The sequence below is a fragment of the Panicum virgatum genome, chromosome 3N (genome assembly GCF_016808335.1).
Source record: "Panicum virgatum strain AP13 chromosome 3N, P.virgatum_v5, whole genome shotgun sequence".
Lineage (NCBI taxonomy): Eukaryota > Viridiplantae > Streptophyta > Magnoliopsida > Poales > Poaceae > Panicum > Panicum virgatum.
The window spans coordinates 36,820,776-36,836,914 of record NC_053147.1 but is presented as its reverse complement, the minus strand read 5'-3'; the positions used below and the strand labels follow the sequence as shown (position 1 = coordinate 36,836,914).

Below are 16,139 nucleotides of genomic sequence, written 5' to 3'. Positions count from 1 at the left end.
CCTTCTACCATTTGAGCATGCCTCTCTTCCAAAATATCCTTCTCAGCTTTCTTCTTCTTGTCCTCTTCCAACATTTGTTTCATTTCATTAAGAGCAAATTGAACCAATTCATAAGCCTTCAAGGTCTCTACATAATTCTTAGATTGACTACCATCTTTTTCTAAATTAATCTTACTAGCAGCAGTAATTTTCCTAAAGTCAGCATCTCTAGTATTATTAACTAAACAGGAAGAAAAAAAAACATACCTGTGATTGTGTTGTGCTTGTCTTTAATTGCTTCAGCTCTTTCCAGCATCTTCCCTTTCTCTTCTAGATTTCTCAAACTTCTTCTCTGCACCACCACAGGCTGAATAGCAATTTTCATCCCCCCTTCACCCCCTTTTTGACCATCCTCCCTATTGTTTGTCAGACTCTCCAAATTTGTCACTATCTGTTCTCTATCTTTTTTCAACCACTTCAGCCATGCTATCATTTAACACGTGCAAAATATTAGGAGTTGAAGTACTCCCTTCTATCCTTTCCCAGAAAACCTCCTCAATCCTTTCCATGTCTCTTTTCTCCACATCCAAGGGATCTTCCTCATAATCCACCAATTCTCCATACATTCCCTCCTTCTCAGTCCCAGTATCTTCCAGCCTCCCTAAAGTAGCACTCTGTTGGGTGGGAATTATCCCCTCACCCTCTATCTGGTCAGAGTTAAATTGCTCCTCAGTAGCTTTCCTTACTTCTTCATTATCATTACCTTTACTCATCCCATCATCTCTAGTTTCAGTTGGGGACATGTTATAGTATTTTTGTAGGAAACTTATAGCCTTCCCATTGTTGCTTTCAGATTTGTTAAGATCTGCTTTTGCTATGTCTTCTTGATTGTCATTTACACCTTCAATTTCAAGAGTTTGCCCCACTTCCACCTTTTGCTTCTTATATGAATCAAATTAGTTCTGTTACTAGGTCCAACATCCTCCAGAGTCTTATCTGCTTCCTTACCCTTTCCATAATCAGACCAATAGTTTCCCTGAGATCCACCCTCAGCTCCACCATTATTGTCCCCATCTCCATCTCTCTGCATATCAGTATTGGATAGTGGGGTGGATATGCTTGGGTTTTCTTTAACTATATCATCCACCACCCATTTAATTCTGAAACTCTCTCCATTAAAGAAAATATGTGTTTCACCTTTCAATTCTCTATAATCCCTACAAGCCAGTTTCACTCTAATAGGCCCTAGTGATTTCAAGGTGGTAAGATCAACTTCCTCAGGGTCTCCTACAATATAAGCAACTTCCATCACAACCTTCACAGTTTGAACAAAGTCAGCGAAATTGAAAGCCTTCACCCACACAACATCCAGATTGCCATCAGCCCTTGCAGATAAATTAGTTTCAACCACCTTTGCTTTAATAATTGCTGTGTCAAACTCAAAGCTCTTAAATCTAGCCAGTTGAAACCTCATATCCTCATTAGGGAATGTTATCAGAAACTCATTGTCCCCAGACATCTGCTGAATATTCCAGTTGTGCACTTCTCTAAACAAATTCTTCCTCTCCCTCTCAATGATAGCTGTAGTAGCCCGATCTGCTAAAATAGTCATTAATCCCAAAGCCCCTTTCCTCTTCTCATTGATCATATCTGTAGGAATCTTGATATTGTAAAAGCCTTGCCCAGGAATTCCAAACCCACACACCCTCAAACCTTTTTTCTCTGGACATACAGGAGCACGATGTCCTATCTTCTTATAGTTATAACAGAAAGCTGGATTAGTACAATTCTTCTGGAAGTGGCCCATTTGATTACAATTGAAGCAGTAGCTCTCATTTGTAAGATTTCCCCTGCCCTTTTGCTCCCTGTCCTGATCAAAATTCTGTTCTGTATGTGCCTACTCCCTTCTTCTGCGCTCATCCTGCTCTCTAGTCAGTCTCTCCCTCAATTCCATTTCTTCCCTTTCTCTAAAATCTCTATCCTCAGATCTGCTCTAATTGGTGGTGAAGCAATTCTGATTCTCCCATCTGGAATCATGACATCCTCTCCATCCACCAGTACCATCATCTCCATTGCCAGCATAATTGTTCCTAAAAATCTTTTGTCCACCGATCAGGTAAACGCACGGCTCAGATCATGCAGCGTATGCATCGGTCAGCCGTTGGATGACGCACGTCATTCGGAGTCGAGAACCACCTCCAATTCTTGCAGCCTCTGCACGCCCTGCTCTACCGGCTTTATATATCAGCGTCCCCTGCCTACCTCCTCATATCAAAAACACTACTCGTCTACAAGCAACATCAGCAGGATCGGAGATCCACAAGATGGCACAGGCCCGCGCGTGGAGCTTGCTGTTCGTGCTGCTGCTCGCCGGGCAGCTCCTGGTGACCCTGTCGGCGTTTGCTGCAACAGCCGACAAGCAGAACACCGGCACCGGCACCGTCATCGGCATCGACCTGGACACCATCTACTCGTGCGTCGGGGTCTACCGGAACGGCTACGTGGAGATCATCGCCAACGACCAGGCCAACCGCATCACCCCCTCCTGGGTCGCCTTCACCGACGGCGGCGAGCGCCTCATCGGCGAGGCCGCCAAGAACTAGGTGGTGGCCAACCCGAGGAACACCATCTACGACGCCAAGCGGCTCATCGAGCGCCAGTTCGACGATGCCATGGTGCAGCGGGACATGAAGCTGCTGCCGTACGAGATCGTGGACCGCAGCGGGAAGCCGCACGCGTGCGTCCAGGTAAGGGGCAGCGATGTGCGTGAGTTCAGTCCGGAGGATGTGAGAACAGCTCAATTTGCATTCGGTTTAGGTGAAATTATTGATTAATCTTTCAAGACGATAGTTAGCACGCGTCCGTCTCTCGACACGCCACGTGCTAATCCACAGCTTAGAGGCACTTAATCAACACAATTCACTTAGAACAAAAGCAAATCCGGTAGTCCTGGTACGTGTTTGTCACATGCCCAGGATTAAGCACACGTACTGTTATACAACACGTATACATTGCCGATATACCACAAAGAGCAGTTTTACATTACCAGAGTACAACACTTAATATTATGATTTCAAATTAGGAGGGTTCAAACTTCCGGTACAAGCCTTGGGCTCACGAAAGCCATATTAAACTATGACTTAAAGTTTGCTGTTATTACATACTCTCACGGAGTTCTACTACGATAAAAAAACATACTAAAATAATGGTGCCTTGCTCAAGGACACCATCCCAGCCTCAATGACCTACTCCTCCCCCGCACCTGGATCGGCGGGGTAGAAGTGGCCGAACACCATTTCCGGCTAACCTGCAATTAGGTTTAGAAAGCAACCTGAGTACAAAAGGTACTCTCAAGACTTACGCGATTAAATAAACAAGAATTATGCAAAGACTCAAACGAAAGCTTTAGGGTTAAGTAATTATTACATAAGCATAAGCTCTATAAACTATCACCAAGCAAAATTAATTAAAGTTTCCCAAACCCAAGTAATTTTAGTTGGTTAAGAGTGTAATATACTTGGTCATAAAGATGACATGAAACTTCTTCAACTTACTCGAAACTCTCTACAAGTAATTCAACGATCGATGAGCTTGCTCATAACTGAGAGCGCGACAATCTGAATTAATTCAAACCTTGCAAGGGTGTGCTACTTTACCCACACGACACAAGGACCATGCGGCTCACCCAACCGGCAAAGTCGGAAAAGGGGGTACTTGTGTCAACCGTTCCCAACAAGGCTTAACCGTTGAGGGTACGCCTAGCTTGCGCGGAGAGTCACTTAGGTTCACCGGGGACACCCCCTAAACCTCTCTACATAGCCCCTTGGCCATGCATCTTGGACCGGGCCTCAACCATCAAGTCAAAGAAGGTAATTGGCTCATCCGTACCATTATTTGGATATGTGGTAGCACGGAAAGGTGCTCAAAGTCGATGGCATTCACGGACGGTCCTTAAACGATCCAAGCGGACTATGCCCATGTGACTTCATTCTCTAGGCTATACCATTCCGCTCGAATCTCGATACTACCAAACCAACACCACCCAGACAAACCAGTGCGATCAAGGATATCTGGTAAGTGTGATGACTCCAACCATTCCTGTCTAGCGAGCAGTACAAGTATTCTAAGTAGGGCTAAGCATCTAGTCAGGTTAAGTAAATAACTGACTAACAGGTGACAAGCACATGGATAATAACTCAAGGAGGGATAATGCAAGAAAGTAGGTATAATAATGCAATATATACATACTATATATAACCCAACATTACCCAGTGAGATAACAAACTAAATTAGATTAAATAGGAGCAAGGAATCGTGCTTAGCTGCTTGCCTTGGTTAGCTTCAGGCTCAACCACGAACTGAACTCCGGACTCGGTGGGGTCCACGGGTTCGATCTCCGTTGGTTCAGTCACTGTAATGCATGTATGAGATGCATGGATTAACATGATGCTAGGAGTGCACAAAATGAGATGCATGAATAGATACAGATATGAAATGATATGATAGCTGAATTGCACATCTAGCAACACTAGAATGGCTGTCAACACCGGTCAGACCGGTCACCGAACTGGTCGGACCGGTCACAGATGCGCGGTGGACACCACCAGCCAGACCAGTCAGACCGGTCAACCGAACCGATCAGACTGGTCACCACCACCAGTCAGACCGGTCGATAGAACCAGTCAGACCGGTCACTGCCCAGAACTGCAGAAAATAGGGGACAGTGACGGCGACGCAGCCGGCGACGGTGCTCCGTGTGACACCCTAGGTGTCTGCACAGTAGAATTGTACTTATTTTATGCATCATGTGCTTAATTTGCTTGAAAAAGGATCTTATTGCAAAAATAAAAGGGTAGTTGTGTAAATATGATTTATTGCAGGGTCATTTCTATAGTTTAATTTGAATAGGGAGAGCTAATATTGCTTTTGTGGAGGGTTTATGTGTAAATTTAGTGTAATCATTACATGGCAGAAAATTTTGCTTTTTAGTTTGAAATTAAACTGAATTTGCAATGGAAAAGACAAAAGTCCATTAAATTCAAAATCCTTCCTATGTTTTCAAAATAACTCTTTAACCTTTGGTCAAATCAATTTTTGCACAACATCAAAGTTGTAGATCTTGAAAAGTTGAACAACTTTCATGTTGGGAACTTTTTCAATTGAGCCCTAGTTTAAAAGTTATTGTTGATTTACAGTAGGGTCCCTGGAATTTTTAGAAATTGTAAAACAGTCCACCCTTCATCTTCCACCTCCCTCCCTCTCTGCTTCACCGCCGCCGGCACAGTTCAGCGCCGCCCGCCGCCAAGGATGGCCGCAGGCCACCTCCTGCTTTGCCCACCGCCCCACGCAGAGCCCCCGCGACCTCTTGGACCCACTTCCCCTAACACTGGAGCCCTGCTCCCCTCGCCACGCTGCCCCGGCCAACTCCGCGGCCGCCACCTCGCCGTCGCCGTGGACAGCTCGCTGCAGAGCCTCAGCTCCCCAACTCGCGCGCGCCTCAGTACCAGGAGCAATCCTGTTTCATTTTCCCCTCCTTGCCTCTCCCGCTCACTGCTCAGAACCCCCAGAACATCGCCGCCGCCCGCCCGAACGCCGGTGAGCTTGAAGTTCACCGTCGCCCCGCACCTCCAGACCACCTCCGCCCGCGCTGACCCCACCAATAGCTCCGCCTTGTCCTCGCGTAGCTCACCGACCCCTCCTCGTCACCTATTCTCCACCAGAGCAACCTCGCCGCCGTTTCCCGAGCTCCGACCGCTGTTCTTCTCTGCTGCCGTCGCCCTGCTCGCAGTGGACCACCTCACTCCGACCATCCCAGGCCCGTCCAAGCACACCATTAGGTGCGCCTTGACTTCCTCTTGCTCCCCAGTCTCTTTTCCCTCGCCGCCGGCGACGACCCTCGCAGGGATTCGGCCGGTCAACCCCCTCCCCTCGCTCTGACTCCGGCCAGGGGCATGGTTGCTAGGATTTGAAATCTTCTATGGGCCTAGATGCAAGTCTTCAGTTCTTTTCCTTTTGTTTTTAGGCTGAACTTTGAAAATGCATAGAAATTCGTAGAAAAATCATAAAAATACAAATCCAAATGTTTTGGAATCCTTGCTACAGGGCCTACAACTTTTGTTACATACACATCTTCATTTTTCGTTCGTATTTTAATATAAGAAAAAGGAAAGAATAAATAGGCTTTATTTGTTCTAGGAGTTCTACTAAGTAACTGTCTGTGATTTTTGGTTTGATTGTGTCTTATAGTGTTACTAGTTCCTGGTAAAAATTTGAAACTTTTTTAACATCATTAACTAGGTCAAAGTTTCAAGATTTCTAAATCTACTAGTTTTGCTAATTTATTTGTGCTGGTAGAAATTTTTAAGTTCTGAGTGTAAAACTTTTTTCCTGCTTACATATCACTAAAACCTTTCTGTTACCCAATTTTAGGAAATTTTAGAGCTGTCTAGCTATATCTTTGATTTAATGTTTTTTAAATAGGCTTTAATTGTGATAAATAGTTTCCTTGCTTAGAAAATTCTGAGAATTTTTGTGTCATTCTACTTTGGTCGTGTATTCATGTCTGTAGAATTTATGATCCAGAAAAACTATATAACTGCCTGTACTAATTAGAATTATCATATGTGGTTTAACATTGTAAAAATTATTACTTCTATTTTGTGCCTAGATAAATTCTGAAAAATTTATAGGATGTTCATAAGAGTATTAGCCATGTTCTGAAAAATTTTGAGCTTCATAAGTGTCCTTTTTTGTTCTGTAGAATTTAATATTTTTCTAGGTGCTGCCTGAGTAAATGTTTTATTCTGATTAATTGGATGCGTGAATTGATATGAAATTTTCAGGATTAATTACTCTGTATACCTTCTGTTTAGAGTAATTTTTTCTGAATTTCTTGCTGTTTGAGTACTGAGTTATTGTTTTATTAGCAAACCATATTTTATTTGCTATAGGAAACAACTACCACTTGCTTTATGAAGATAGTGTAATTCTTTTGTGAAGTTGACCGTGTTGTTTTGTGGAGTAAGTGATGTTAATTAACTACTCCATAAATGATTGCCCATATGCTAAGTTTTGTTGCTTAGTGTTAGACTACACCTTTATCATGAAATGTATGTGTTTGAAATATCGTTTCTTGCATCACATATAGATACAACTGTTTTATTGGACGGGGCGTACGAGTTGATCCCGAAGTCCGAAGAAGGTGATCCAGAAGCCCAGGTGTATGCCACTGTATTGACTGAAGACCCGGACCAAAGTTCGGAAGAGCCCAAGGCTGTTTTATCTAGTGACTACCGCGAAGGCAAGCCCCGGACATAACCCAGTATTTCAAATTATTTCAATTTATCATTATTAATTACTTACTTGTGCATTTACAGTTCTTAGGATTTGAATTGAAACAATAGATGCATGATCTTAGGAACCTATGTACTGAACACTAGACCTAAGTTCGAATAATTGCTAAGCTTATAGGACCGGTAAAAGTCGAGTGATTGCCTGTCACTCGCGAGCTCTATAGGAATTGCTTGTTTACTTTCTGCTATCAATATAAGGACGACGGGCGGAGTCGTGTTCGATATCATGACCATGGGTGAGACCCCGTCTGTGTTGATAAATTTTGCTAAGGTCGCGGTGTGTGGTAGCGGTGGTTAAGTTTTTGAACGTACTAGCCACATGCCGTAAATATGGTACGCGGTAAGCCTAGTAGCCGATCGGACCGGGGAGTGGATATACCTTTCACTCTCTCTTAGAGATAGGTTTTATTTATGTTTATGTTGCGCAACACCACGGGTGTAGGGAGGAAGTTGGTGCCCTGTAGTCGGGGAGAGTGACCCTATCCACAAGCCGGAATGAAAGGTCAACGGTTGTTTGGGAACGACCCAATGGTGTTCCAAACGTGTGTGTTAGATCTGCCTAGCCAGGTCAACAAATTTCAATTCGAATCGTCCGCTTCTCATGGTTTGGGACTACTTGATCCCTTTGCCACACAGAGTAATAAGAGTAACATTATTATGATCAATCTTGATTTTTGCTTAAAGTTCTACCATGGTTGAATAGGAGTAGTTGCTTACATAGAATGGTTAATCAACTAGAATCTTGGAAGCTAAAATTTGAAAATAAGGACCTACTCTTTATTGCTTTTCAGCAAAAGAAAAACCAGAGCCTACAAAACCCTGCATAGTCTAGCTAGGTGGACTAAGTATATCCGTTGACGGTTAAGTCTTGTTGAGTATTAGAATACTCAGCCTTGCTGCTGAAACCTTTTTTAGGTATGAGTTTTAAGGACCAGATCGCTAGTCTGTCTTGGCCCTGCTCTTTGCCTCCTGGCTGGTCCGTAGAATGGGATCCGTTTTCGACCGGCAATGACCCCAATGAGTGATATTTTGCTTGGGCTAGCTTGGTGTCCTCTTGCGACGTGTTGTAGCCGTCGTGTTTTCTTTCCGCTGCTTTAAACTCTGAACATTAAACATATGTCTTGTATAATGTTTTACTTAGTTTGGATCTGTAATAATGTTTTAAACTTATTGTAAGAACTGCTATGCCTGTGTTGTAAAATATGTATGGTTGTAATATCTCTGGACTCACCTTCGTGCAGGGTATGCTTGTTTGATCCGAGAACCGGTGGTTGTATCGGGACGTTACCCGACAGACCAAGAATTGTTCCGTTTGAAGTGCGTTTGAGTCGATGTTGCCTTTATGGTGATGGCCAGCGCACTTGAGCTGGGATAATTCAGTTGGTTCTGCCACACTCCGGTGAGGGGACGGCGGGGAAAAGGATGGGTAAGGTCGAGGGCTCACCAGGGGAATGATTTTGACAGTTGGAAGGCAAGGAAAAGGGCCGGAGGAGGCGAATGGACGGTGAGGGCGGAGCTTCAGTGGTGGCCGGCCGGAGGACGGTCGATTCCGGCCAGGGAGGCACGGGGTCGAGCTCGGGGAGGCTTGGAGTAGGTGGAGGGCAAGGCGAGGAGGCCCTGGGCGCGCGGAATTAGAACTGGAGTGGCGGGGGTGGTCGTGGCGCCGGCGATGCGCCACTACTCGGCTCGAGCTAGAGGAAAGAGAAGAAGAGAAGGGGGAAACAGTGCAGCTTCGAGGGGATAAGGCCGGCGGCTGTTTGCGGGCAAAGACGTGCGCGATGCGTGGAACGAGGATGGCCGGCGGCGATGCCCGACACGTGGCACGCCATGATGCGCGCATGGCGAGCTCAACCGGTCTGACCAGTCGACCTGACCGGTCGGACCGGTCCTGCCCAGTCAAAACCGAGGATGCTTGATTAGGCTCTAATGAAGCTCAGAATGATGTCGCTTAAGTGTTAACCATGTTTAACAAGTTTGGGTTGTGACACCCCCTTGAGAAAATCTCGTCCGGAGATTTGGACAGACAAGAAGGAAAGGATAAAACTCCGGGTGGACTGAGGCCATATTCACCTGGACGAGTTAACCATCCAAGAACTCGTGTACAAGAACATGGGTGCGGTAGAAAGAGAACTTACTTATCGGAAAAGAATTCCGGATATTCTTGACGTAATCGATCTTCACGTTCCCAAGTGGCTTCATCCTCGGAGTGATTACTCCATTGGACCTTGACAAACTTCACCATGCTATGCTTGACTCTTCTTTCATCACGATCCAGAATGGCAATAGGGTGCTCCTCATAGGTAAGACCTAGTTGAACATCAAGTGATTTGAGGTCGATGGCGTCGGTGGGAACACGGAGACACTTCTTCAATTGAGATATATGAAAAACATTGTGCACGGAGGAGAGTGACTGAGGAAGTCCCAATTGATAAGCCACTGCTCCGACTCTCTTGGTGATCCGAAAGGGTCCCACATAGCGAGGCACTAACTTTTCCCTTACATAGAAATGACAAGCACCCTTGAATGGAGAGACCTTGAGATAAACATAATCGCCAACTTTGAGGTGGAGTTCTCGGTGACAACGATCAGCATAAGTCTTTTGGCGAGATTGAGCAATGCGAAGATTCTCACGAATAATTTTGACTTGATCCTCGGCATCTTTTACCAAATCTGGACCAAAAAAAGGCTTTTCCCTAGATTCAGACCAATTGATAAGAGTCCTACACCGTCGTCCATAGAGGGCTTCAAAGGGGGACATTTTGATACATCCTTGATAACTATTGTTATAGGAAAACTCTACGAATGGCAAGCAAGTAACTCATTTCTTCTCATAGATGAGAGCACAAGCTCTTAGTATATCTTTTAGGATTTGATTGACTCTCTCAGCTTGACTGTCGGTTTGAGGGTGATAGGCAGTGCTAAAGATGAGATCGGTTCTCACGGCTTCATGAAGACTTCTCCAGAAGTGAGCAACAAATTGAGGGCCATGATCGGAGACAATTTTCTTAGGAACACCATGAAGACAGACAACACGAGTGAGATACAATTTCGCATATTGCTTGATTTGATAAGTAGTCTTGACCGGGAGGAAATGAGCCGACTTTGTCAAATGATCTACAATTTCCCATATAGAATCATATCCTTGAGAAGATCTTGGTAATCCGGTGATAAAATCCATTCCAATTTCTTCACACTTCCAAGACGGAATAGGTAAAAGTTGAAGAGTACCAGCCGGTTTGAGATGCTCGGCTTTCACCCTTGGACCTTGATCATGTTTGCCAAAGGGTTAACACCCAAGACACCAAGGAATGATACACAAGGAAAGGTGGAAAGGTAATGCGTAGATAAAAATCTAACACATACCAACACTAGGATAGCATTCCTAAGAGAAAGGGCAGATTCGGTCCACTAAGATCAACAAGAATGAGATGGGCAAAATCTGGACAACAACACATTAGATTGGTTAGATGCTGATTTGGAGATCAAGAGAGGGAATATGCATTCATGCGAGGTACGAATGTAATATGACATCTCCTCACATCGTGAGCACGCCTTAATGTTCTAATACTCACTCACGACCCGAAACAACCACATTGCCCAGCAGCGCTACAACCCTCCTAGTATCACTTAGGACAATGTGTGATTCCCACCCTCTCAACCCCGGTAGATGGCTCAAAAGGTTTCCAGCAGGTGAAAGGGTTTTCCTACGCTCCCGCTACTCATGAAAACAAGAGGAGTTAAGCATATCTTAATTAAACAAGTGAGGCAATAGAACAAAAATAGCTCTAAGATAAAGGAAGAAAGATAGCAATTGATCTTAGGTTCAAATTTTTAACAAAAATAAATCTTAGGGGAAGTAATCAAATTTTATTTTACTCTCAACCCACTAACTAAATTTTTAGGTTCACTTCATGGAACCTCGGCTCTAATACCCATTATGAGAACCGCCCAATTTGCATTCGGTTTAGGTGAAATTATTGATTAATCCTTTAAGATGAGAGCTAGCACGTGTCCGTCTCTCGACACGCCACATGCTAATCCACAGTTTAGAGGCACTTAATCAACACAATTCACCTAGAACGAAAGCAAATCCGGTAGTCCCGGTACGTGTTTGCCACATGCCCAGGATTAAGCACATGTACCGTTATACAACACGTATACATTGCCGATGTACCACAAAGAGCAGTTTTACATTACCAGAGTTCAACACTTAATATTACCAGTTCAAAATAGGAGGGTTCAAACTTCTAGTACAAGCCTTGGGCTCACAAAAACCATATTAAATTGAGACTTAAAGTTTGTTGTTATTACATACTCTCACGGGGTTCTACTACGATAAAAAAAACATACTAAGATAATGGTGCCTTACACAAGGACATCATCCCAGCCTCAATGACCTACTCCTCCCCCACACCTGGATCGGCGGGGTAGAAGTGGCCGAACACCACTTCTAGCTCACCTGCAACCAGGTTTAGAAAGCAACCTGAGTACAAAAGGTACTCGCAAGACTTATGGAATTAAATAAACAAGGATTATGCAAAGGCTCAAACGAAATATTTAGGGTTAAGTAATTATTACATAAGCATAAGCTCTATTAACTATCACCTAGCAAAATTAATTAAAGTTTCCCAAACCCAAGTAATTTTAGTTGGTTAAGGGTGTAATATACTTGGTCATAAAGATGACATGAAACTTCTTCAACTTACTCGTAACTCTCTACGAGAAATTTGACGAACGATGAGCTTGCTCATAACCGAGAGCGCGGTAATCTGAATTGATTCAAACCTTGTAAGAGTGTACTACTTTACCCACACGACACAAAGACTATGCGGCTCTCCCAACCGGCCAAGTCGGATAAGAGGGTACTCGCATCAATCGTTTCCAACAAGGCTCAACCGTTGAGGGTACGCCTAGCTTGCGCGGAGAGTCACTTAGGTCCACCAGGGACACCCCTAAGCCTCTCTACATAGTCCTTTGGCCACGCATCTAGGACTGGGCCTCAATGATCAAGTCAAAGTAGCTAATTGGCTCATCCGTACTATTATTTGGATATATGGTAGCACGGAAAGGTAGTCAAAGTCGATGGCATCCACGGACGGTCTTTAAATGATCCAAGCAGACTATGCCCATGTGACTTCATTCTCTAGTCCCTACCATTCTGCTCGAATCTTGATACTACCAAATCAACACCACCCAGACAAACCAGTGTGATCAAGGATATCCGGTAAGTGTGATGACTCCAACCATTCCTGCCTGGCGAGCAATATAAGTATTCGAAGCAGGGCTAAGCATCTAGTCAAGTTAAGTAAATAACTGACTAACAGGTGACAAGAACATGGATAACAATTCAAGAAGGAATAATGCAAGAAAGTAGGTAGAAGAATGCAATATATACATACTATATATAACCCAACACTACCCGGTAAGATAACGAACAAAATTAGATTAAATAGGAGCAAGGAATCATGCTTAGCTGCTTGCCTTGGTTAGCTTCGGGCTCAACCACGAACTGAACTCTGGACTCGGGCTCAACGGACTCGGTGGAATCTACGGGTTCGATCTCCGATGGTTCAGTCACTGTAATGCATGTATGAGATGCATGGATTAACATGATGCTAGACGTGCACAAAACGAGATGCATGGAATGATATGTATGAATAGATACAGATATGAAATGATATGATAGCTGAATTGCACATCTAGCAACACTAGAATGGCTGTCAACACCAGTCAGACCGGTCAATGAACCGGTCGGACTGGTCACAGACGCGCGGTGGACACCACCAGCCAGACTGGTCAAACCGGTCGCCACCACCGAGTCAGACCGGTCGACAAAACCAGTCAGACCGGTCACTGCCCAGAACTGCAGAAAACAGGGGACAGTGACGGCGCTCCAGCGAGGGGACGGCGGGGAAAAGGATGGGGAAGGTCGAGGGCTCACCAGGGGAACGATTTTGACAGTTGGAAGGCGAGGAAAACGGCCGGAGGAGGTGAATCGACGGCGAGGGTGGAGCTTCAATGGTGGCCGGCCGGAGGACGGTCGATTCCGGCCGAGGAGATGCAGGGTCGAGCTCGGGGAGGCTTGGAGTAGGTGGAGGGCAAGGCGAGGAGGCCCTGGGCATGTGGAATCGGAACTGGAGCGGCTAGGGTGGTCGTGGCGCCGGCCATGCGCCACTACTCGGCTCGAGCTAGAGGAAAGAGAAGAAGAGAAGGGAAAAAACAGTGCAGCTCCGAGGGGATAAGGCCGGTGGCTGGTTGCGGGCAAAGACATGTGCGACGTGTGGAACGAGCATGGCCGGCGGCGATGCCCGAAGCGCGCCAAGCCGTGATGCGTGCGCGGCGAGCTCAACCGGTCTGACCGGTCGGACCAGTTCTGCCCAGGTAAAAGTAAAACCGAAGATGCTTAATTAGGCTCTAATGAAGCTCATAATGACATCACTTAAGTGTTAATCATGTTTAACACGTTTGGGTCGTGACAGAGGAGGTCAGCGCCATGGTGCTCGCCAAGATGAAGGACACGGCTGAGGCCTACCTCGGCCACCGGATCACGCGTGCCGTCGTCACCGTGCCGGCCTACTTCAACGATGCACAGCTCCAAGCCACCAAGGACGCCGGTGCCATCGCCGGCCTCGAGGTCCTCCGCATCGTCAACGAGCCCACCGCGGCCGCCATCGCCTACGGCATCAACAAGCAGAAGGGCGCCGAGAGGAACGTCCTCGTCTTCGACCTCGGCGGCGGCGGCGGCACCTTCGACGTCAGCGTCCTGGCCATCGACAACGGCGTCTTCGTGGTTCTCGCCACCAACGGCGACACCCACCTCGGCGGCGAGGACTTTGACCAGCGCGTCATGAACCACTTCATCAAGCTCGTCAAGCGCAAGCACGGCCGCGACATCGCCAGCGACGCGCGCGCGCTGGGGAAGCTGCGCCGCGAGTGCGAGCGCGCCAAGCGTGCGCTCAGCAACTAGCACCAGGTGCGCGTCGAGGTCGAGGCGCTCTTCGACGGCGTCGACTTCTCCGAGCAGCTGACCACGGCGCGCTTCGAGGAGCTCAACAGCGACCTGTTCCGAAAGACCATGGTGCCGGTGAAGAAGGCCCTGGCGGACGCCAGGCTGCACAAGGGCGACATCGACCGATCGACGAGATCGTGCTCGTCGGCGGCAGCACCAGGATCCCCAAGGCGCAGCAGCTGCTCAAGGACTACTTCGACGGCAAGGAGCCCAGAAAGGGGGTCAACCCCAACGAGGCCGTCGCGTACGGCGCCGCCGTCCAGGCGAGCATCCTCGGCGGGCACGTCGACGACAACACCCGGGGTGTGATCCTCCTCGACGTCGCGCCGCTCACGCTCGGCCTGGAGACCGTCGGCGGGGTGATGACCAAGCTGATCCCGCGGAACACGGTCGTGCCGACCAAGAAGACGCAGGTGTTCAGCACGTACCAGGACAGGCAGACCACGGTGACCATCAGCGTGTTCGAGGGCGAGCGGAGCATGACCAGGGACAACCGGCTGCTCGGCAAGTTCGACCTCGCCGGGATCCCGCCGCCGCCCAGGGGCACGCCGCAGATCGAGGTCACCTTCGAGGTGGACGCCAACGGCATCCTCCACGTCGCGGCGGCGGACAAGAGCACCGGCAAGTCGGAGAAGATCACCATCACCAGTGACGACCGCCGGCTCAGCCAGGAGGAGATGGACCGGATGGTGCGCGAGGCGGAGGAGTTCGCGGAGGAGGACCGCAAGGTGCGGGAGCGGGTCGACGCTCGCAAAAAGCTTGAGGCGTACGCGTACAGCGTCAGGAGCTCGGTGGAGGACGGGAAGATGGCCGAGAAGATGGAGGCGGACGAGAAGGAGAAGGTGGAGGAGGCCGTCAGGCAGGGAGGTGAACGAGTGGCTCGACGGCAACCCGGACGCGGAGGAGGACTTCGAGGAGAAGCTCAAAGAGCTGGAGGATGTGTGCAGCCCTGTCATCTCGGCGTTGTACCAGAGGTCATCTGGTGCCGCAGGGACCGACATCGACGATGAGGATGATGACCTTGGTGAGCTTTATATAGTTTGCACCGGCTATTTTCTTTTTTTTTCTCTCGCAGTTGTCCTGCATTTTACCGTGGCTAGAACTGGATTTGATTCAATAAGACAATAATCCCAATTTAATGTGATATTTTATTTTATTATTATAATTATTATATATAGTAACTTCCATCTATTGATACCAAGCAGAAAATACGTTGTCTACTTTCTATAAGGAAGACTATTTCAAGCAGTCCTAAACAGGAAAACGCATCAAACTCACCCGGGCCGCAAACTACCCCTTGTGCCTAGCTAACATCTACGTGTCCATATTTTGCCATTCTTTAAGAACTATATATTGACATTTGCGTCCTGAATTCCTGATAAACATCAAATAAAATTTGAATATCTAAAATATTCTGCTAAAAATATTGCAATGCAAAAAAACAAGCCTGTTATATATGCCAAAAACACTGGGCCACCACGATCAATCACTTAAACAAATTTAAAATGTTCATTCCAACAGCTTAACTAACTGAAGGTAAGGCAATTAGCAAGCAATAAATCCTCTTGTCTGTATGATGACAGATTGACAGTGTCGTTTTGCAAAGTAACTATTCCTCCATCAACAAATGATTGTCACGACCAAAACCTACCAATTACCAATTCCAGTGGCAAAGTATGTAGAAGATCTTGCGATGCAATTGGCAGTACTGTCCATCTCCAACAAAATTCTTGAACTATATTTTCCAAAACTCACAATCAGTTGTTTTGGGAAGCACTCTGGCTTATATATGAAAGACT

General features: G+C 46.6%; 1 pseudogene; it reads left to right on the top strand.

The window, feature by feature from the left end:
- The first annotated feature begins 2,303 nt into the window (after nucleotides 1-2,303).
- On the top strand, nucleotides 2,304-15,468 carry LOC120667790 (annotated as a pseudogene).
- The last annotated feature ends 671 nt before the right edge of the window (nucleotides 15,469-16,139 follow it).